We start from the raw sequence: 21,505 nt of genomic DNA on the forward strand, positions 1-21,505 counted from the left end.
AGTGGCCTCTCCTCCTCTGCACCCCTGGACAGGCCTCACCTCCTCTCAAACCCCTGGACAGGCCTCTCCTCCTCTGCCTCCTAGACAGGCCTCACCTCCTCTGCACCCCTGGACATGCCTCTCCTCCTCGGCACCGCTGGACAGGCCTCTCCTCCTTGGTACCCCCGGTCAGGCCTCACCTCCTCTGCACCCCTGGACAGGCCTCTCCTCCTCTGCGCCCCTGGACAGGCCTCTCCTCCTCTGCCCCCTGGAGAGGCCTCACATCCTCGGCACCCCTGGACAGGTCTCTCCTCCTCGGCACCCCCTGGACTGGCCTCACCTCCTCAGCACCCCCTGGACAGGCCTCACCTCCTATGCACCCCTGGGCAGGCCTCACCTCCTATGCACCCCTGGACATGCCTCTCCTCCTCGGCACCCCCTGGACATGTATCTCCTCCCCGGCACCCCCCGGACAGGCCTCACCTCCTCTGCACCTCTGGATAGGCCTCACCACCTCTGCACCCCTAGACAGGCCTCGCCTCTTCTGCACCCATGGACAGCCCTCTCCTCCTCTGCACCCCTGGACAGGCCTCACCTCCTCTGCACCACTGGACAGGGCTCATCTTCTCTGCACCCCCATGGACAGGCCTCATCTCCTCTGCACCCCTGGACAGGCCTTACCTCCTCTGCACCCCTGGACAGGGCTCACCTCCTCTGCACCCCTGGCCATGCCTCACCCCCTCTGCACCCCTGGACAGGCCTCACATCCTCTGCACTCCTGGGTAGGCCTCACCTCTTCAGCAACCGGGGAAAGGCTTAACCTCCGCTGGAACCCTGGACTGGCCTCACCTCCTCTGCACTCCTGGACAGGCCTCACCTCCTCTGCACCCCTGGACAGGCCTTGCCTCCTCTGCACCCCTGGACACACCTCTCCTCCTCTGCCCCCTTGAAAGGCCTCACCTCCTTTGCACCCCTGAACAGGTCTCTCCTACTCTGCACCCCTGGACACGCCTCACCTCCTCTGCACTCCTGGGTAGGCCTCACCTCTTCTGCAGCTCTGAACAGGCCTCAGTTCTGCACCCCTGGACAGGCCTCACCCCCTCTGCACCCCTGGACAGGCCTCACCTCCTCTGCACTCCTGGGAAGGCCTCACCTCTTCTGCACCCCCCTGGAAAGGCTTCTCCTTCTCTGAACCCCTCTGGACAGGACTCTCCTCCTCTGCACCCCCCATGGACAGGCCTCTCCTCCTCTGGACCCCTCTGTACAGGCTTCACCTCTTCTGCACCACCTGCACACACCTTACCTCCTCTGAACCCCTGGACAGGCGTCATCTCCTCTGCACCCCTGGACACGACTCACCTCCCCTACACCCCTGGACATACCTCGAATCCTTTGCACCCCCTGGAATGGCCTTGCCTCCTCTGTACCCTTGGACAGGCCTCACCGCCTCTGCATCCCTGGACAGGACTCACCTTCTCTGCACCTCTTGGACAGGCCTCACCTCATCTGCACCCCACGACAGGCCTCTTCTCCTCTGCCCCCTAGACAGGCCTCTCCTCCTCTGCACCCCTGGGCAGGCCTCAGCCCCTCTGCACCCCTGGACAGGCCTCACCTCCTCTGCCCCTGGACAGGCCTCACCTCCTCTGCGCCCTTGGACAGGTCTCACCTCCTCTGCACTCCTGGGAAGGCCTCACCTCTTCTGCACCCCCTGGAAAGGCCTCTCCTTCTCTGCACCCCTCTGGACAGGACTCTCCTCCTCTGCACCCCCATGGACAGGCCTCTCCTCCTCTGGACCCCTCTGGACAGGCTTCACCTCCTCTGCACCACCTGGACACACCTTACCTCCTCTGAACCCCTGGACAGGCGTCATCTCCTCTGCACCCCTGGACACGACTCACCGCCACTACACCCCTGGACATACCTCGAATCCTTTGCACCCCCTGGACAGGCCTTGCCTCCTCTGTACCCTTGGACAGGCCTCACCGCCTCTGCACCCCTGGACAGGCCTCCGCCCCTCTGCACCCCTGGACAGGCCTCACCTCCTCTGCCCCTGGACAGGCCTCACCTCCTCTGCACCCCTGGACAGGTCTCACCTCCTCTGCACCCCTGGACAGGCCTCACCTCCTCTGCCCCCTGGACAGGCCGCTCCTCCTCTGCACCCCTGGACAGGCCTCACCTCTTCTGCACCCCTGGACAGGCTTCAGCTCCTCTGCACCCCTGGACAGGCCTCACCTCCTCCGCACCCTGGAGCCTCACCTCCTCTGCACCCCTGGACAAGCCTCACCTCCTCTGCACCCCCCTGGACAGGCATCACCTCCTCTGCACCCCTGGAGAGGCCTCACCTCCTATGCACCTCTGGACAGGCCTCACCTCTTCTGCACCCCTGGACAGGCTTCAGCTCCTCTGCACCCCTGGACAGGCCTCACCTCCTCCGCACCCCGGAGCCTCACCTCCTCTGCACCCCTGGACAAGCCTCACCTCCTCTGCACCCCCCTGGACAGGCATCACCTCCTCTGCACCCCTGGACAGGCCTCACCTCCTCTACACCCCTGGACAGGCCTCTCCTCCTCTGGACCCCTCTGGACAGGCTTCACCTCCTCTGCACCACCTGGACACACCTTACCTCCTCTGAACCCCTGGACAGGCGTCATCTCCTCTGCACCCCTGGACACGACTCACCGCCACTACACCCCTGGACATACCTCGAATCCTTTGCACCCCCTGGACAGGCCTTGCCTCCTCTGTACCCTTGGACAGGCCTCACCGCCTCTGCACCCCTGGACAGGCCTCCGCCCCTCTGCACCCCTGGACAGGCCTCACCTCCTCTGCCCCTGGACAGGCCTCACCTCCTCTGCACCCCTGGACAGGTCTCACCTCCTCTGCACCCCTGGACAGGCCTCACCTCCTCTGCCCCCTGGACAGGCCGCTCCTCCTCTGCACCCCTGGACAGGCCTCACCTCTTCTGCACCCCTGGACAGGCTTCAGCTCCTCTGCACCCCTGGACAGGCCTCACCTCCTCCGCACCCTGGAGCCTCACCTCCTCTGCACCCCTGGACAAGCCTCACCTCCTCTGCACCCCCCTGGACAGGCATCACCTCCTCTGCACCCCTGGAGAGGCCTCACCTCCTATGCACCTCTGGACAGGCCTCACCTCTTCTGCACCCCTGGACAGGCTTCAGCTCCTCTGCACCCCTGGACAGGCCTCACCTCCTCCGCACCCCGGAGCCTCACCTCCTCTGCACCCCTGGACAAGCCTCACCTCCTCTGCACCCCCCTGGACAGGCATCACCTCCTCTGCACCCCTGGACAAGCCTCACCTCCTCTGCACCCCCCTGGACAGGCATCACCTCCTCTGCACCCCTGGACAGGCATCACCTCCTCTGCACCCCTGGACTGGCCTCTCCTTCTCTGCTCCCCTGGACAAGCCTCACCTCCTCTGCACCCACTCAGGCTCAGCAGCAGGAAGAGACCATGAATGCCAGGGGGGGGGGAGGGGGAATCTGATCCTTGGATTAATACATTGCAGCCACCTGAGCAGAACACTGTCCAGGCTCTCTCCTCCTCCTGGGGGGGCAGATCTGGGGTCTGTGAGGGGGGGGATCTGTGATTGTCTGTAGATGGCGGTAACTGCTCACCAGACAGGGCTCCTTCCTCCTCCGCTGCAGGCTGCACACACCAGGAGAGGCCGGAAATGATGTCACCACGGTTGCTGTTGCTGTCTCTGCCGCCGCTGACCCGGAAGAGGAAACCATTCTCCCTTTCATACAGCGTGCAGCTTAGTGGATTTCACCAGCAGGCGAGGAGCGCCCTCTGGTGGCCGCTGATGGAACTGCCACCCAGGCTCCAGCAGTGAACATATTTCACGCAAACAAGCATTTATACCTGTAAAGACCTGGGATTTCAGATGTCACAGATGTGAATGTTTTTAAGGGTCAGACACTTCAAGAACAGGGCCTCACAATTTGCTGCTGTAAAAAAGTATTTATAGCTTCTCTTCAGATTGCATCTTCCAAACACTGACGTAAAGGACTAATTTAAGTCTGTCTGTATTTCAAAGAATATATCTGTATTTCAATGAATATATCTGTATTTTAAAGAATATATCAGAATATCAGTCAGTTTTCCAATTAAACTGGGCAGCTTATTTATTCTTTTAAATCATTTATTTGCAGTTTTTCAAATCCCCAACGTACTAGATATCAAAGTAAACAGAGGTAAATACCATGGAGTTTTAAACACCAGATCAGTGACAATGAGGCATAGATCATGTGTCAAAGCGACAATTGAAGGAACAGCTTATTTCCTATTTTCCTGCGTCTGTGGCTTATTCCTTATATTTAATTCGGTTTTATATCCTCAAACAAGACTAAATTGTAGGTTCTAATTAGGTTTTGAGTTCCTAGTTTAAGAGCACAACTGTCTCCTAAAATATTAAGATGGCGGCCTCTTCCAGGCTTTGTTTTTTTGTATCCAGTAACCACCATCCTCTCATCAAAAAAGATTCACTGACAAAAAATAAAGCAATATATCTTTGAAACAATGAATTCCTAAGATAGGGCAACCAAGTATGAACCAGACATTTCTCACACAGTTTACATTGTATCATAAACATGAGTGGGTATTACTGGCCTGAAGAACAGGGCAGGGACATTTCACTACTCTAAAATATTCTACTCCTTCACATAGACCCCTATATCATAGTACGCTCGTCATCAATACACCGCTGATTAGTGAGTGCGTCAACTCTTTGTAGCATTGTCATTCAAGCAACCTTGAGTGCCTCGACAGCGACATTAATTTGGACGTGCATATATCAGAGCCTTCAAGCGTCACTCATCGCGAGTGACACTAACACATTTGGAGGTCATGCTGAGGTCTCACACACACCTGGCCCATTCTTCCAAACTATGGGGATTAACTAGAACTTCACACATGACTATTCGGCACAGAGCAGACCCTCTGTCACACATTTTGGTGCAAAACTTTTCTCATATTTCACCATGAGTACTGCACACAGTTCAGTAGAATGTTACATTGAATGTCTATTTTAGTGAGACTTGGTTGTAATTTTATCACTTTACATGTGTGCTGATCATGTCTATAAATTCAGTAATGTGTCTTCCTTTGGAATTGTCAAAGTCAAATGTTAAGTGACACCACTCCCTGTGTCTTTTTTAAATACCTCAATTCTCTATTGATTTTTCATATTCAATGAGCATATTACAGGGATGGAAGTTTATCGATCCAGTAGAGTCCAAGATACTGTGTAAACTAGAACTTGTGAGAAGACATTGAAAACAGGAAAAACAATAAATGAAATAACCCCTCTAGATAGAGGTGATGTGGCTCAGAAAACCCCCAGATGATCAGGGAAGGAGGATGAGGGAGAACACGAGGGGAAGGGACACGGGAACAGGAAAAAAAATTGTCAGGGTGCCAAGCCCCATGGTCGCCCCCAAAAAGCCAACTCCCACTACGAAGGCCATAGCCAGCTAACTGTTACAGTGGTGGGTTAAATCCTGGAATACTGACATTTTGTGAAGCAAGGTCAGTTGCGGTGCCACCCCTAGGTTGGTCATCAAGGTATCCCAAATGGAGCCCCAGTAGCACAAAGCACTGTACAGTCTGCAGGAAATGTAAAATATCACAGGCGACTGCGCCACACCTTCAGCACGTCCAGTACTTGGAATCGTCTGCCGTATGTGCTTTATAGATCCACTCCGGCGTCCAGTTCCAGTGGTGTAGGGACTTGAAATAACTGAATTTCAACCTGACCTCCTGGAGGAAACTGCCATGGTCTTTCCAAAAGTCGTGTCCGTCCTGCTCGGACAGTGAGAGGCACAGCCTCTGCTCCCACAAACAGCATACAGTGTGGGCAGTGGTGCTCGAAAAAAGGCTGTCCATAGTGGTAACATACAATCCCACCATAGTGTCCTTGAATCCTTTCCTCATCACGATATAATGCAACATTGGGTCAGTCTCTAGATCGTAAGGGGGAGAACCCAACATGTGTCGCAGGCTCTGCATGAGCTGTCGGTACTGTCAGTGATGCGATTGTGGCATCCCATAATCACGCATGAGTGTAGCAAAGGGGGCCAACTCACCGTCCCCTACTATATCGTCCACAGAGCGTATCTCTCTGGCCCTCCACTGTGTAATCGGAGTTGAGATCATACTTGGCCCCAAGCAGCTCCTTGAGAAAAGCAGGTGTCAGCAATGCGTTATACGTCTGAGCCAGGTGAAGCAGGAGGTCAGTCAACCAACGCTGTTATGCCTCACAGTGGCACTTATAGGCAGCCAAATCATTCATCAAATTACCTCTAAAAGGCCTTCCTGCCCTCCCACAACACCTGTGCAGAGGACATGGACCCAATGTTTTCCTCCATTACTGACACCATCTGTGCTTGTTTTCAGGGGCTTTATACCATGCTGTGTACATACGTCAAAGGACCTGAGGGGTTTGCAACAATCGAAGTTTATGGTCGAGTAGCAGAAGATCATGATCAGAGGTACTGTTTGGGAGGATCAAGGTGTAAACGTTTGCAATGGATGCAGGAGGTGAAAGTATAGTCTGCGTCCCTCAGGTGAGTCAACCACCATGGCTCCATCAAGGCATGAACATCAATAATGTCAGAGAGGATGAACCGGTCGCAGGGCTGCCTGGTGGTATGGTTTCTGGACTTGTCAAGGTGCCATATTCCCGCACCCCCCTCATGAATACCCCGGCTGTCCAAAGGAGAGCAGGAGTTTGGTCAGCCGCCGGGGCATAGATAAAGCCCACACACAAAGACTCTTGACAAAAATATATCTGCCCTGGGGGGTCCCGCCACGTCCACAGTGTGCAAACCCCCAGGGATTTGGGAAATAAGATGTCCGACCCACTCTCTCTTTGTTCTAAAGGAGTAGATGGATGTGGAAGGGTAGTTTGGATCCTGCTGGCATGTAGTACCGTACTCATCCAATCCCTTCAGAGTTTATCATGTTCAATAGGTGACAGGTGTGTGTCCTGGAGCAATGCTACGTCAAGGCCGTGCATCTTCTGAAATGAGAGGAGTTTCTGTCTCTTGATAAAATGGGTCAGGCTGTTGTCATTAAGGGGCATATTTACAAGGAAGTGGTGGAGCACTGTGTTGGCCTCCTTGGCTTAACGCCACGCTCTCCACTTCTGAAATGCAGGACTACACCGTATTTACAAGAATACGGTGCAGCCCTACATTTCTCCCTGTGCTGGTGCTGAATTTAGCTGCCTAGCGCCAATGCAGGCAGCCTTGCACCATACTGCAAGGTTGCCTGTGTTGAGGGGAGCAGGCCTGCCAAGTACCACGCATCAGGGGTTAGAGTAACACATTTCAATGTGGTGGTCTGCATCACCGTACTGAAATGCAAAGTCACACATTTTTATGGCTTTCTGAGCTGTCAAGTGCTGGAGCGCTGCTATAATAATTAGAAGTCAAACTGAGCAGAGCTGGCAGCGCACATTTAGGGGTCCTGGTTTAGCTACATTCAGGAATGGCACTCCGATCCGTCACGTGGGACATCCTGTGATTCTGGACAAATCATTCAATATCCCTGTGCCTAACAAAAGTGGATGTGTGCATCTGTAACGCAACTGGGGCTCATATAAAGCACTATGATCTCCGATACCTTCGGGTCGAGTGCGAGGTTAATAAAACTCCCCAAAAAATGCAGGGGACATTCCTATTCCAACTCTAATGCTAACCCTATAAAGCACCCTACAACTTAAGGGCTCCTTACACAAAGACGGACGGTAATCCAAGTCACAGGGTTTCAAACCCACTACTTATTGAAGTAAGCCTAAAGGAGGTTCCCGCGGTGCCCGACCAAAAGAACAAGTGGAGGCCAAGTTGCGTGAAGTTTGGGTGGTTTCCTACGGTCAGCTCTAACTGCAGTGATTTAGGGAACACGACTCTTCCCCCTTCAAGCGTTTGATACCAGCCGCTGTACTAGTAGTGTATGAACTGTCTATAAATTATTTTAAGGGACTGTGCAACCCCCGGTCATAAGCACTTAATGCCCATGCTCTTCCAGAACAAGGGCTGCCTGTCCCCTGTGGACACTCAGCATTTCTGGACAGGAACCGGTTACATTTCAGCTCCACGCGGGACCAAACTAGTCCTCGTGTATCTCTAGGACCAAACACTCTGGTACCGTGATCGGGGTAGATCAGCAGCCCTAGTTTTGTTGTTTATGCCTGAAGTGCTCCCCCTCATGTCTGCTAAAGGTGGGTTTATGAGAGAGAGTGTATTGTTCACTCGCCATTCTTTTTTTGCAGAGTTTTATATAGTGCGAACTTGACCCGAATCAGGTATCAGAGCGCTTTACATAGCACCAGTCACGTTACATGTGGACACACATTAATTTTTGTTAGGCATAGGGAGATTAAGTGATTTGCCCAGAATTACAGGATGTTGGCCGTCGTTACCGAGACTCGAACCCAGATCCCCAGGTCTGAGGTTGAGCGCCCTAGCCATTAGTCCAACTCCGGTCCCCCACACCCTCTCCATTCACCTACAGATGATGCGGGAGAGGGTGTAGAATAGGTTGGGTTTGACAGGTATGAGGTATGGCTGACCTTTTCCATGGAGCAGCACTGTTAGCTGATAAATGTACACACTCTTGCTAGCAGTACTAACACGGCCACACAGGGCTTGGCATCCCTTTCACCGTCACCATTCCTTTGTAAAGTTTACATGTTTCCATTACTACAATGTTTTACATCTCAAACCTTGATTTCCAAACCTGTGCTGAACATACTCAGCCAGCAGCCCATCTGGACATGGGAGGAGGGGGCCTGATCCAGTCACTTATTGCAATTGTGAGGATGATTAAGTGGTGATAAACAGGTTTGACATTGAAATCCATCGGCTTTGAGTCTATGTGCCCTCCCCTTTAAGATTTGACTAACCAACAGTGTTACATCAGGCCCCTCACACCTCTCCCATGAGGAACACCCTAGACCAGTGGTCTTAAAACCTTTTAATGCCACGCTCCCAACTCCACAGCGATCGTCGGGCTCCCCTCAGAATTTTTCAAACTTATTCTATTCAATTGACAATGTTTAAATATGTCTAGACTCATTTAAACATTGCAGTTAAGTACTGTTTTAAGAATGCAATCAAACACATGATTGACAAACATACTATTCTGGTCAGGCAGGCTTTAATATAGCCTTATGGCGCACTGACGAGGGCATGCGTCTCAGGCCTGTAACAGGGTCAGGGCCTTTAACGACCGGTGTATCCAGAGGCAGAAGGGCTATAAGGCAATTAGAAGATTACACCCACTAAGGGTAGAATGTTCTAAATTAAAAAGAGAAAAACATGAAGACAAACATTGGGATGATGGTGCTCCGGACTTATACCAGCCATTACAAGCCCGGCGCTGCTTTAACGGAGCTCCCAACATTCCAATGTTCTAATAATGGGTACAAATACCCACAGTGTGTTTATTCGAAGTGGGGGTGGGGGTTTTGAAAAAAAATTGGAGTCCCGTCCCTTTTGACACATACTCCTAGCTAGGATATAAACAACAAAACAGCTTAAAACATAGCACTCTTAGCAATATAATGCTTCTTTTGACCAGAGCCTAGAGCCCCACCTGGGTTCATCTCAGCACCACCTAGGAGGGCCCACCCCCCAGTTTGAGGCCTCCTGCCCAAGACATACATTTCAAGCATTCTCAGATCCTAACAAAAGTGGATGTGTGCATCTGTAACGCAACTGGGGCTCATATAAAGCACTATGATCCCCGATACCTTCGGGTCGAGTGCGAGGTTAATAAAACACCTCCAAAAATGCAGGGGACATTCCTATTCCAACTCTAATGCTAACCCTATAAAGCACCCTACAACTTAAGGGCTCCTTACACAAAGACGGACGGTAATCCAAGTCACAGGGTTTCAAACCCACTACTTACTGAAGTAAGCCTAAAGGAGGTTCCCGCGGTGCCCGACCAAAAGAACAAGTGGAGGCCAAGTTGCGTGAAGTTTGGGTGGTTTCCTACGGTCAGCTCTAAATGCAGTGATTTAGGGAACACGACTCTTCCCCCTTCAAGCGTTTGATACCAGCCGCTGTACTAGTAGTGTATGAACTGTCTATAAATTATTTTAAGGGACTGTGCAACCCCCGGTCATAAGCACTTAATGCCCATGCTCTTCCAGAACAAGGGCTGCCTGTCCCCTGTGGACACTCAGCATTTCTGGACAGGAACCGGTTACATTTCAGCTCCACGCGGGACCAAACTAGTCCTCGTGTATCTCTAGGACCAAACACTCTGGTACCGTGATCGGGGTAGATCAGCAGCCCTAGTTTTGTTGTTTATGCCTGAAGTGCTCCCCCTCATGTCTGCTAAAGGTGGGTTTATGAGAGAGAGTGTATTGTTCACTCGCCATTCTTTTTTTGCAGAGTTTTATATAGTGCGAACTTGACCCGAATCAGGTATCAGAGCGCTTTACATAGCACCAGTCACGTTACATGTGGACACACATTAATTTTTGTTAGGCATAGGGAGATTAAGTGATTTGCCCAGAATTACAGGATGTTGGCCGTCGTTACCGAGACTCGAACCCAGATCCCCAGGTCTGAGGTTGAGCGCCCTAGCCATTAGTCCAACTCCGGTCCCCCACACCCTCTCCATTCACCTACAGATGATGCGGGAGAGGGTGTAGAATAGGTTGGGTTTGACAGGTATGAGGTATGGCTGACCTTTTCCATGGAGCAGCACTGTTAGCTGATAAATGTACACACTCTTGCTAGCAGTACTAACACGGCCACACAGGGCTTGGCATCCCTTTCACCGTCACCATTCCTTTGTAAAGTTTACATGTTTCCATTACTACAATGTTTTACATCTCAAACCTTGATTTCCAAACCTGTGCTGAACATACTCAGCCAGCAGCCCATCTGGACATGGGAGGAGGGGGCCTGATCCAGTCACTTATTGCAATTGTGAGGATGATTAAGTGGTGATAAACAGGTTTGACATTGAAATCCATCGGCTTTGAGTCTATGTGCCCTCCCCTTTAAGATTTGACTAACCAACAGTGTTACATCAGGCCCCTCACACCTCTCCCATGAGGAACACCCTAGACCAGTGGTCTTAAAACCTTTTAATGCCACGCTCCCAACTCCACAGCGATCGTCGGGCTCCCCTCAGAATTTTTCAAACTTATTCTATTCAATTGACAATGTTTAAATATGTCTAGACTCATTTAAACATTGCAGTTAAGTACTGTTTTAAGAATGCAATCAAACACATGATTGACAAACATACTATTCTGGTCAGGCAGGCTTTAATATAGCCTTATGGCGCACTGACGAGGGCATGCGTCTCAGGCCTGTAACAGGGTCAGGGCCTTTAACGACCGGTGTATCCAGAGGCAGAAGGGCTATAAGGCAATTAGAAGATTACACCCACTAAGGGTAGAATGTTCTAAATTAAAAAGAGAAAAACATGAAGACAAACATTGGGATGATGGTGCTCCGGACTTATACCAGCCATTACAAGCCCGGCGCTGCTTTAACGGAGCTCCCAACATTCCAATGTTCTAATAATGGGTACAAATACCCACAGTGTGTTTATTCGAAGTGGGGGTGGGGGTTTTGAAAAAAAATTGGAGTCCCGTCCCTTTTGACACATACTCCTAGCTAGGATATAAACAACAAAACAGCTTAAAACATAGCACTCTTAGCAATATAATGCTTCTTTTGACCAGAGCCTAGAGCCCCACCTGGGTTCATCTCAGCACCACCTAGGAGGGCCCACCCCCCAGTTTGAGGCCTCCTGCCCAAGACATACATTTCAAGCATTCTCAGATCCTAACAAAAGTGGATGTGTGCATCTGTAACGCAACTGGGGCTCATATAAAGCACTATGATCCCCGATACCTTCGGGTCGAGTGCGAGGTTAATAAAACACCTCCAAAAATGCAGGGGACATTCCTATTCCAACTCTAATGCTAACCCTATAAAGCACCCTACAACTTAAGGGCTCCTTACACAAAGACGGACGGTAATCCAAGTCACAGGGTTTCAAACCCACTACTTACTGAAGTAAGCCTAAAGGAGGTTCCCGCGGTGCCCGACCAAAAGAACAAGTGGAGGCCAAGTTGCGTGAAGTTTGGGTGGTTTCCTACGGTCAGCTCTAAATGCAGTGATTTAGGGAACACGGCTCTTCCCCCTTCAAGCGTTTGATACCAGCCGCTGTACTAGTAGTGTATGAACTGTCTATAAATTATTTTAAGGGACTGTGCATCCCCCGGTCATAAGCACTTAATGCCCATGCTCTTCCAGAACAAGGGCTGCCTGTCCCCTGTGGACACTCAGCATTTCTGGACAGGAACCGGTTACATTTCAGCTCCACGCGGGACCAAACTAGTCCTCGTGGATCTCTAGGACCAAACACTCTGGTCCTGTGATCGGGGTCGATCAGCAGCCCTAGGTTTGTTGTTTATGCCTGAAGTGCTCCCCCCATGTCTGCTAAAGGTGGGTTTATGAGAGAGAGTATATTGTTCACTCACCATTCTTTTTTTGCAGAGTTTTATATAGCGCGAACTTGACCCGAATCAGGTATCAGAGCGCTTTACATAGCACCAGTCACGTTACATGTGGACACACATTCATTTTTGTTAGGCATAGGGAGATTAAGTGATTTGCCCAGAATCACAGGATGTTGGGCGTCGTTACCGAGACTCGAACCCAGATCCCCAGGTCTGAGGTTGAGCGCACTAGCCGTTAGTCCAACTCCGGTCCCCCACACCCTCTCCATTCACCTACAGATGATGCGGGAGAGGGTGTAGAATAGGTTGGGTTTGACAGGTATGAGGTATGGCTGACCTTTTCCATGGAGCAGCACTGTTAGCTGATAAATGTACACACTCTTGCTAGCAGTACTAACACTGCCACACAGGGCTTGGCATCCCTTTCATCGTCACCATTCCTTTGTAAAGTTTACTTGTTTCCATTACTACAATGTTTTACATCTCAAACCTTGATTTCCAAACCTGTGCTGAACATACTCAGCCAGCAGCCCATCTGGACATGGGAGGAGGGGGCCTGATCCAGTCACTTATTGCAATTGTGAGGATGATTAAGTGGTGATAAACAGGTTTGACATTGAAATCCATCGGCTTTGAGTCTATGTGCCCTCCCCTTTAAGATTTGACCAACCAACAGTGTTACATCAGGCCCCTCACACCTCTCCGATGAGGAACACCCTAGACCAGTGGTCTTAAAACCTTTTAATGCCACGCTCCCAACTCCACAGCGATCGTCGGGCTCCCCTCAGAATTTTTCAAAATTATTCTATTCAATTGACAATGTTTAAATATGTCTAGACTCATTTAAACATTGCAGTTAAGTACTGTTTTAAGAATGCAATCAAACACATGATTGACAAACATACTATTCTGGTCAGGCAGGCTTTAATATAGCCTTATGGCGCACTGACGAGGGCATGCGTCTCAGGCCTGTAACGGGGTCAGGGCCTTTAACGACCGGTGTATCCAGAGGCAGAAGGGCTATAAGGCAATTAGAAGATTACACCCACTAAGGGTAGAATGTTCTAAATTAAAAAGAGAAAAACATGAAGACAAACATTGGGATGATGGTGCTCCGGACTTATACCAGCCATTACAAGCCCGGCGCTGCTTTAACGGAGCTCCCAACATTCCAATGTTCTAATAATGGGTACAAATACCCACAGTGTGTTTATTCGAAGTGGGGGTGGGGAGTTTGAAAAGAATTTGGAGTCCCGTCCCTTTTGACACATACTCCTAGCTAGGATATAAACAACAAAACAGCTTAAAACATAGCACAGTTATCAATATAATGCTTCTTTTGACCAGAGCCTAGAGCCCCACCTGGGATCATCTCAGGACCCCCTAGGAGGGCCCACCCCCCAGTTGGAGGCCCACTGCCCTGGACATACATTTCAAGCATTCTCAGATCCTAAAAAACAAATCACATAAGAGCTGACAGAATGTGAGTGAATGAATGAATCAAGATTTATTCAGGAATTAATTAATATTTCACGAAATTGATATAGCAATAGTACAGAAGAACAAGTAAACAACTCAAATGCAGTTTAACAACAACTAATCAATTCATAAGCACTGGTAGGAAACAAGGAACTGGTGGATCAAAGGATAAGATACGTCCAACGTCTAAAACTCATTAAAAGTTTGATTAAACATTCAAAGATACATAAACTGACTAAATAGATTCCATGGTTAATCACGCCGCTAGTTAAATCAAACTTGCGGAAATAGGCTACCAGCAACATCCTCCAACTTATGGGTGATAGGAATTTTTAGGCTAATGAAGTCACTTTTTGACCTAAAACTCTATAGTTTATTTGTGTCATACTGTTGGCCATTTACTACAGAACGTCCAGATCATCTGAGGTTAGGAGGAAAGTTAGAGTCTCACAGTAGCTTTCTTAAAATTCTTTTTTTTTCATTTTAAGGGCTTTAATACAGTGAAAATGTATCTCAATACATAACTGTTGGCAAATTGCTGCTTTGTTATCATTTTATCCGTCCCTTCAGAGTAAGCAACTAGGTGTTTCAGAAATGTATGACCTTTTTATTCTGTACACTGCAGTAAAAGCTAGGGACAGTTGTCGTGTTCATCAACCAAACTACCTTTTAAATTAGTTTGAGCATACTGAGTGCCCTCCGCCTAGATTGAGAAACCAGTTCTCGGTGAACACCCACCATGCCATACAGGACAGGTAGGGAGTCATCTTTCTTTACTTGAATATCATTGGTTCGCAAAGCCTTCCATACCAAAAGTGCCATGGTGGATGGAACTCCGGCTCTGTGGCTGTGCTATGCTCTTTCTAGCATTTTACGGTAACTAAAGGTTTAATTTCCAAGTTCTGAAAGTGACCTCGTCCTAGTATACCGGACATTGACCGAGTGTGCTAGCCTGTATCTCAAACCAGCTTCATAGGTATATCAGCTAGCACCTGTTTTAAAGTGAACCAGGGTCAGAAAAAGGTTTACGCAATCAAAAGACCCAAATACAATAATTTTCATATCACAATTTTTTGTGTCAAATGTTTTGGTTCTCTAAAATTTCTAAATGACTCGGCCTCACTAGTAATTATATTCAATTGTATGAATATTTAGATATGGTGTCCTGGCTTTAGAAGTACTGGAGTGAATATGTGCACAAAATGAGGACATTTTAACACAATTCCTTACACAGATTTGAGCTGGATACACTGTGTGATGACAGCGATCCTCGTGCCATTCATCCACACTCGAGCTCATCAGGTAACAAAGACAATCATCAGTACAGACTACTTACTTATCCCTATCGTGGCTCAGTCCAGGAGGGCTTTCAGTTCCATTATAGTCAATTATACATTTAAAGTTAAGCTTCCGTAGGACTATGGAATGATTATTCCCCAGAGGAACCCACAGAATTCTCTTTTACAAGTTACATACGACAACAGTTCAAGCAGGTGCTGCTCAGTAACACCAGCGGAGGGCGCCATAGATTGCTTTTGCTCGAACTTTAGCACCGTATGTTCTTAAAGGGGCTTTGAGGAACAGCCTTCCTTCCATACTATGAAAAAAGCTTGAAACAATCGGTTAGTCCTGGACACAGGAAGACCAACATTCTGGATATGATTGTGGCATAAAGATTTCGACAAAAAGCCAACCCTTAAATAACCATAGCTTTATAACTGTTCACCCTTACAAGGTGCTCACAGCTTTCTGAGAAACTCTTTGTACTTTGGCTCCTTTATTCCACGTCCATCACAGATACGGTGGTCTAGATATAACACAATCTAACACCCAGTATATAAAGTTGCACTAAATAAGACCCTTAAAAAAAGTCTCTTTGGAATATGACAAATCTATGTCTACATCCCTCTTGTAGCAGAATACTTACAAGTACTGAACATTTTATGACATTTTTATGAATTGTTAACAAGGGGAGTGCCAAGCCACAGACATATTTTTAACTTTCCTAAGAGATGATACATTGGTTGGACAAAAATGACTGAATTGAAAGAAGTGAAGCCCAGGTCTTTGAATCACAAGTAGCACTTATCTCTCTATTAACACACAAGAGCTAGTCCCATCTCAAAAAAACCTTGTCAGTCATGTGAACACCGAAAGCAGAGCCATTCTAAGAGCAGTCACACTGTTGAGACAGGACCCCTTTCTAATGGCACCTCTGCCAGACTCCCTGCTGACAGCAATCACGCTGTCGAGACAGGACCCCCTTCTAATGCCACCTCTGCCAGACTCCCTGCTGACAGCAGTCACACTGTCGAGTCGTGAACCCCTTCTAATGCCACCTCTGCCAGACTACCTGCTGACAACAGTCACACTGTCGAGACAGGACCCCCCTCTAATGCCACCTCTGCCAGACTCTCTGCTGACAGCAGTCACACTGTCGAGACAGGACCCCCTTCTAATGCCACCTCTGCCAAACTCCATGCTGACAGCAGTCACACTGTCGAGACAGGGCCCCCTTCTAATGCCACCTCTGCCAGACTCTCTGCTGACAGCAGTCACACTGTCGAGACAGGACCTCCTTCTAATGCCACCTATGCCAAACTCCATGCTGACAGCAGTCACACTGTCGAGACAGGGCCCCCTTCTAATGCCACCTCTGCTAGACTCCATGCTGACAACACAAATTATCTTGAGTTTAGGGGCGCAATATCATTTCTTTACAATCAGCAGTAAAATGCCAAAATCCAAATCATTTTTTTATTCTATTACATATCTTAAACACATGCCTTTCTTTTTAATATGTAAAACGTACTCATTATTGTGTACATTTTATAGCATCGTGATTGGTTCTACCTTTATATTATTTTTATACAATCAATTTTTTTTTCATTTCTTTTGTGGAACAATCATGTCAAAATCGAGCTCCATTAGCCATCAACAAATCGTCGTCCAAGAATGTAAAATGGTAATTTTGCTTAACTATCACACAAACAGTGTCAACTATCAGTGACTTTTATAAATGATTTCTCACACTCCTGAAGAGAAGCCGCGTGCTCACCCTGTCTATCACACAGCATGCAGGTTGGAGACTTTCATTAATATTCTGTATCTGGTGAACAGACACCGTGTGCTCAGCCTGGCTATCTCACAGCTGCAGCTCTGAGACCTTCATTATTGATCCTGCACTCTTCTGAAGTGAAGTACTCAGCCTGGCTATCACACAGCTGCAGCTCTGAGACCTTCATTATTGATCTTGAACTCTTCTGAAGTGTGCTCGGCCTGGCTATCACACAGCTGCAGCTCGGTCACCGTTATTAATGATCCTGCACTCTTCTGGGGTGAAGTACTAGGCCTGCCTATCAAACAGCGGCAGATCTGTGACCTTCATTATTGATCCTGCACACTTCTGAAGTGTGCTCGGCCTGGCTATCACACAGCTGCAGCTCCGTGACCTTCATAATTGATCCTGCACTCTTCTGAAGTGAAGTACTCGGCCTGGCTATCACACAGCTGCAGCTCAGTGACCTTCATAATTGATCCTGTACTCTTCTGAAGTGAAGTGCTCGGCCTGGCTGTCACACAGTTGTAGCTCTGCAACCGTCATTATTGATCCTGCACTCTTCTGAAGAGAGGCTGACGTCTTTGTAGCTTTGAAAGTTGACAAAAGATCTTCACACATTTACTGCAATGACATGGCTTTTCACGTGTGTGTTTGCTGGTCAGTACTTATATATACATAACATCTACTTCTACATTCACTGCATTTGAATGATTCCTGTGTGTGTTTTCTGATGCCTTTTTTGACCTGAAATATTTATGAATAGTAATAAAACCCCCCCTTTTTTTTCTTATCTTTATCTTTTTTAGAAACTTGGCTGTGAATGGAGCACAAATGTATATCACGGATAGAAGATATTGTTACGAGCACAACGCAATCCACAAAACTATATACACTAGAGATATGAGCACGGATCTATATCGAATCTTAATATAGATACCACATTTCAATATTGATTTCCCATCGGTAAAACGAGTAGAAGGGGTGATACTCTGTAGGTAAAGAGTACATTATTTTCGAAGGCCGTAGAGTTTACAACCACTAGTCTCTTTAGTCTCTGCTTTCAAATGTGACACTCTCAGACTACTGACCGTAGAAAGGAATTAGGATATATAAGGATATGGGAGTAGTGGCTAGCTAAATAGCATGCAAGACGGGTTCGTCATGGGTACTATACCTGACCGGATTCGAGCTCTCTCTCCTTCCTTTCTTATCTCTTACTATTCTTTTTCACTTAATAATTCTTTTTGTTCCACTACTCAGCATCTACTGTCTGTCACTTATGAATCGTTTCCTTCACCAGTCGGACATTGTCTCCTCCATGTTCTTTAAGTTCCTTTGAACGCAGTATGGAATTGGGGTACTATACCCTTCATTGTCTTAAAATGTAAACATTAATGTAATTTGCTGCTTTATACCACACACCTTGGAAATGTGCCCTACACTGTTAAACACAATGTTCCTTTTACATTAATTTATTTTTGTAATGGCGCATTTGGGAACTCTGTGTGGCGTTAAACACAGAGTCTCTCTTCCCTTGTTATTATTTTGCTCACTATATTGCTTGCAAAATGTCCGTGGTGGTCATGTGACCAAAAGCCCGTGTGCTCGAAACGCGTCTGTTTTTGTGCCCAATAAAGAAATTCTAAATCGTACCTGGCTGGTGTGGCTTGTCGTCCCTTCGTTCAGCGGGAGGATCGAGTGGATATATATATATATATATATATATATATATATATTACCTACTGGCGGTCGCCAGTAGGTATATATAGTTAGGATTTTTTCCCAATGGGATTTTTGAAAATTCTATGTCTAATAACTTTGGCGTTTGTGGACGGAATTGGCTGAAATTTTCTGGAAAATGGAACATTTTGTTTCTGAGCAGCCCCTGAAAATTTGGGGGGGGTTTGTCCAGGGGGGGCCGAGAAAAAAGGGGGGTCCCAAAACGTGTTTTTAACATTGAGTTTTCCATAGGGCGGTTAGCCTCACTTTTAGCCCGAACGGCTGAATGGATTTGCACGATACCTGGCTAAATTGTAGGGACTGGTAGCCCGATGTGCCTTTTGTAGGTCTCAATATATGTGCTGCAGTGGATTTTGAGAAATTAACGTTCAAAAAAAGATATATATCTGTAAGCGCGGACCGGGCAGCGCCCCGGTTCGCGGACCTTAAGCGTACCGGAACTTCGCGTAGCGAAGCTGATTGGCTCTCCGGTGTCTGTCAACATTCTAAACAGTCCGGAGCGGCCGCCATCTTGTCTCTCGGTAGGATCGAGAGACAAGAGGAGGCCAAAACAAAGGGGGAAATAACTATAAGGGGGCATAGTAGATCCTCGCTGACCCCCTAGGTTTAATGTGGAGGTTTTAAAGGGGCCTCGCGGGGCAAAAAAAAATAAATTTTTTTTTTGTTTTTTTTCGTGGTTAGCGCCCGGTCCGCGAACCGGGAAGCGTTCTGGGGAGCGTACTACAATGAAAAATGAATGATAGTCTTTTCAAATGCTGTATGTTAATTGATTGTTGGATTTTTTGATTATTTTTTATTTCCTTTATCTTCCCAGGGAGCGACCCGGTACGCGAACCGTTGAGCGCCTCGGTTCGCGGACCTTAAGCGTTCCGGGAGTCCACCATTTTGTGTTTCGGTCGAATTAAGATACAAGATGGAGGGCAAATAATGTTCGGAATGGGTAGAAGGGGGCACGGTAGAGTTATCTTGACCCCCTAGGTTTTCTGAGGGTGGCTGAGGAGGTTTATATGTGCGAAAAAAAAACATTTTTTTAAAAAAAATTCGCGAGGTTAGCTCCCGGTACGCGTACCGGGTAGCGCCCCAGGGAGCGTACTTTGTTGAAAATTAGTGAAAAAAGTTAGAGTAAAATAATAATTGTGAGTGATTAGATGTAGGGTAGCTCTGAGAAGAGCTTTTGGGTTTATGGTACATTTAGGTACTTATAAGTAGGTACCAATGCACATTCTTAAATTCAGAGTGAAAACTCTGTTGCCCTCATCTGAGAAGTGAACTCCATCTCCTCTGTAGATATCTTGCATGTAGTAACGCAAGTTATTGTTGTACAGGGAGCCCATTCCATGGTCTCTCATGTAAGCTGAAACAGATTTGTTTACATGCTTCCTCGACTTCTCAATTTGTGGACAAAATTGGTTTGACCACCTCCATTTCTGTCTTTGGCATATATTTGAATATACCAAGGCAGTCTGAGGAAAAAGTGCCATTAATTGCTCAAAGGTGTCCTTTAAAAGCATTTCCAGACCTACACCAGTCAAAGTGCCCAAGTCATTACCTCCACAGTGCACAATTAACAGGTCAGGTTTTGGCAAATGCATAAAGGTTTTCACCAATGGTATCAATTGGTGACATTTTAATCCTCTGTGGCCAAACCACTTAATTTCCACATCTTGTAAATTGAGGTTAGGTAAATTCCTGCTTTCAACGTACCTTTGAGCCCAGTGAATATAACTATGACCAACAATCCAGACAGAAAACATGGTGAGAGAAGGTTCTCCTGCAGTCAGATGAAGTGTGGCAATGAAATGGCAGTTGAAAAAATGAGAGTGTAAAATGAAAAAAAAACTGTGGAGTTTCTGTGTTCATGAAGCAGTAACAGTGATTGGTGGATTTTGATTGATGAAAACAGAAAGTTAGGGTGCACAGATGTGTTCTTTGAAAGATGTATTTTGAGTGGTCAATAAAAAATCATTAAATGAAAGAATGCACTGGATATGCAGGTGCACTGAGAGTTCAGAGTTCAATTGCAACATTGTTGTGTGAACTTGCAAACACCAGAGTTTTTCCAAGAGGTGGTTGCTATGGAAAATAGGCAGAAAGGGCAGAGGGGGAAGGGTTTTCATTTGAAAAAAAGTGAGGGAAGAGTTTTGATTGGGTGACATGAGAAATATGTGTGAAGAATTACAGCATTTCTGTGCTTTTGATAGCTGCAGACTGTGGAGTGCATACCTTTTGCTCTGCTGAAGACAAATTGGTGTGTTTCTTAGACTGTTTTCAAACTCAAAGTATTTGCTAAGGTGAGAAAATATTTCTTTAATTTAGATAGAGAATAGTGTGCTTTAAGGAGAAAATTATGATTTATGTGGCGCAAATTGCTTGTAAATATGCTCTCACATGTGTATGGAAAATTTTGATTTTGAATGTTTGTGTTACATAGCCATGTTAAAAGTGACCCAACCATGCTGGAAAGCCAATCAAAAAATGCTTTCATGTGTTTTAATGACATTTTAAGTCATTTTCCCATGTGCAGTGTTTAGAAATTATGATTTGAAAATCGTTTTTGGGGAAAAGGAATTGTTTTTAAATTCATGACAAGGACATAATGGTGTATGCTTCTTTATAAGGCAATTGACTGTCCCTGATGTTATTTTTCTCATTTTAGTGTAAGACCTTTCTCTGTGGCGCAAATTGCTTGTAAATATGCTTCCACATGTGCATGGAAAATTTAGATTTTG

General features: G+C 47.3%; 1 protein-coding gene across 2 annotated transcripts in view; it reads right to left on the bottom strand.

Annotated features, from left to right (window-relative positions):
- LOC144805869 (uncharacterized) overlaps positions 1-21,505 on the bottom strand; it is a 93,662-nt gene that overhangs the window by 54,950 nt on the left and 17,207 nt on the right. The window contains exon 1 of one of the 2 annotated variants that reach the window (XM_078672349.1): positions 3,510-3,577. The exons of the other annotated variant lie outside the window; for it this stretch is intronic. The gene's annotated coding sequence lies outside the window, so the exon portion shown is untranslated. Of the gene's footprint in view, positions 1-3,509; positions 3,578-21,505 lie in introns of those variants that run through there. 2 annotated transcript variants of the gene reach the window in all.

Source organism: Lissotriton helveticus (assembly GCF_964261635.1).
Source record: "Lissotriton helveticus chromosome 1_1 unlocalized genomic scaffold, aLisHel1.1 SUPER_1_unloc_31, whole genome shotgun sequence".
In the NCBI taxonomy this organism is placed as follows: Eukaryota; Metazoa; Chordata; class Amphibia; order Caudata; family Salamandridae; genus Lissotriton; species Lissotriton helveticus.